This window comes from Parasteatoda tepidariorum, chromosome 6 (genome assembly GCF_043381705.1).
Source record: "Parasteatoda tepidariorum isolate YZ-2023 chromosome 6, CAS_Ptep_4.0, whole genome shotgun sequence".
NCBI classification, from domain to species: domain Eukaryota; kingdom Metazoa; phylum Arthropoda; class Arachnida; order Araneae; family Theridiidae; genus Parasteatoda; species Parasteatoda tepidariorum.
This window is the reverse complement of record NC_092209.1, coordinates 23774999-23778302: the sequence shown is the minus strand read 5'-3', so window position 1 is coordinate 23778302 and position 3304 is coordinate 23774999.

Below are 3304 nucleotides of genomic sequence, written 5' to 3'. Positions count from 1 at the left end.
ACATATATAAGATTAAGCAAACATAGCACTGATTTTCTGGGCATGAAATATTAAATTTTTGAAACTAGCTTTTGATAATGATTTGTAAAACTTTGGCATATTTACAAACAACTGCTTCAGATGATTGTTAGATTGTCCACTCTTTGGAGCGTAAAATGCGCAGTCTGCCAAATGTTAAGTACAATTTACCTATATGAGATTCCATAAGTCAGCTCCTCGAAAAAGACAAACGCTAGTTGGAGCCAATCTACGGCCATTCTATAAAGAACTTCAGCTTTCAACATTTAACCAATTGAAGATGTCTGTGCTAACTATTTCCATCAATTTATGTTTTGCAGAACAAAAATAGAGAAAGTAAAAATGTCATCAGTACTTTGTTAAAAAAGCAAAAACAGAAATAATTTGAAACATAGTCGACAAGAAAATGGATGTATATTGTTTATATTTGCCACTGATCGACAAATAAAAATTCTATCCGCGGGCCGCGTAAAATCTTCCGACGGGCCACAGTTGGCCCGCGGGTCATAGTTTGCCCATCCCTGTCTTAGAACAATCTCACAATGACGTACATATGTTCGAAATTTTTATATTTTTTCTCCTGAAACATTTTATGTTTTAGAACTAATTTTGTGTCTCTTATTCCAAGCTGAGTGGATAAAATACATTTTCAGAACAGAAAAATATCTGTATAAAGTAAATTTCCTTTGATATGATGGCTGGGATTTGTGATACACAATTTAAACCATCGAATCTCAAAGGAATAATTCTAATTAAGTTCCCAAAACTTGGTTATTAAGTCACAAACCAATCAGAAAAGTGTTTTTTCCCTCTATATATGTAGGTACAAAGCTTTTCTGTGTAGGTCATCTACTATGAATTTACTTAGAAAACTTTATTACATTCCATAGCATTTTTTTGTTTTACTTTACATACTGTGTTATGAACGAATTACACGTTAAAAATGCCGATCTGCCTGTGTAGGGGGCAGGGATCTGTCCATGCATCAGAAAGGTACCACTCTCATAGCTGCCAACTCTTCCGGTTTTCCCGGAAGATTTTAATTTCGTATTTAAAGTGGTATCGAAACTCGTGTCATGCCATTAGACTTTTTGAATTAGTATAATAATAATTATAAATGAGTTTGACCACCACTACGTATAAATAATTACGACGAGTAGTCGAGTATATAGAAGCATACTAATCATTAAGGTAGCGGATTTTAACTAAGTCAAAATACAAATATATTTTTGAGTAAGATTGTTTTTCGGTGATTGTTTTACTATCATTTGAAAAATGCCTCATGGTTAAAAAAAGAAGATAGAGTTGGTAGTTAACTATAAATTAGTTGGTATTAAACTATTTCTTTATCAATTTATTTGTGGGTGGAATATAATACTCTGAAATAGTTAATATACCACTGCTTTGTTTAAATAAAACTTATATAATTACACGTTAACATAAATTAGATAGTTCCCTCACCCTATGTAAACACCACAAAGCTCGAATTAAAGATGAATGTGCAAAGGGCCGCAAGTGGTCACGGCGGCCCAGATGATTAATACAGTTTCGTTCAGTTAGATTAAATTTGTTGAGGTATGCCAAAGCCTCCTAGAGTAGGGGTATGCCATTAGGGGTCCCCTACTCTAGGAGGCTTTGGGTATGCCATTAAGGCAAAGGGGTTGTGTTTTTTCTTGTTTTGCAGTGGCGCCATCTATGGTTATAAGATTCGCAAATTTGCCATTAGCCCACCATTAAGTTACTTTTTTTCCTATCCTGATTCTGTAGAAAGATATTTATAAACCATTCGTCACAAAGAGGTTAAAGCCTAAAAATTTTTTGATTACCTCATCAATTATATGTCCCAATTTTTCTGAATTTTTCGAGACGGTGGCCACTATGAAAGGGAATCTAACATGGAAACCTTTAATGTAATTATAATCACCACTGCATAATATGTTTCAAAATGAAATATATCTTCAGCGAATCCTATGGAATTGAACAGCAAAATGTGATTATCAGAAATAAAATTTTCCCTAGCATCAAGAACTGTTAATTTTTAAGGCCCGTGCCTGTAGTGGTAATAATAGTAGTTTTTGTTAGTTATAACAGTAGTTTAATTTGTATATCAAAAAGATATGTCCTTTTTCTGTAATAGCTATATGAAAACATTATGTCTAATATATTATCAAAAACTCACTTAATCACGCGTTATTCTTCAATAGAAGAAAAGTTATTAAGGAAACTGTCTTTTCCTATAATAAAATATCACGCAATTGCTTTTAGGAAATAAATGTGAGATCGTGACTAAGTTGATATCTTTTCCAATGAATATCTTATTGAGCAACAAAAATCGACTGCGTGTTTTTTTCCCCATCGACTTCGCCTAAATTGCTGACATTTGTTTCATTCTTTCTCGTAAGCAATAATAAAAAGCCAAATAAATTAGCTAATATTCTTGTCAGCAAAATATAATTTCCTATTTCTTCCAGTTTTTTTATACTATCATACAACGACTTCAATATTAATCATGTCCTTGATTTATCGCTTGTAATTCATTTAAATCATGTTTGCTACAAGCAATTGTGGAGTGATGTAATTTTTAAAAAACATTCCCACAAAGATAGCCAATGACATGAAGTTATCAAATCAATACATGAAATAAAATTTAATTACATCAATACTTACAAACTTATTTTACTTAAAGTGGCATTTAGAAGGAAATTTTATTCCTCCTTGTTTATATCTTAGAACAGGGATGGGCAACTTTTTTGGTCGAGGGCTAAAAATCAATAAGAAACATTTTTTTGGTTGGCCAAGTAAAAACTTCAAAATTTAAAAAATATATAAAAAGGCGATTTACAAGTTTTAATTTAAATACTTGGTGAGATGAAAAAAATTGCAATTTCATTTTTAAAAGTTCCTTATATTAAGGTTCGAAGTGAGATGTGCTTATTTTAAGGAACAAGGCTAAATGTTTTACTGTTAGTCTACTTCTGAAATGATTTTTTCTAAGGTTCATAGTTGAAAACTCTTGTTCACATATATAAGATTAAACAAACATAGCACAGATTTTCTGGGCATGAAATATTAAATTTTAGAAACTAGCTTTTGGTAATGATTTGTAAAACTTTGGCATATTTAGAAACAACTGCTTCAGATGATTATTAGATTGTCCGCTCTTTGGAGCGTAAAATGCGCAGTCTGCTAAATGTTAAGTACAATTTACCTGTATTCCATAAGTCAGCTCCTCGAAAAAGACAAACGCTAGTTGGAGCCAATCTACGGCCATTCTATAAAGAACTTC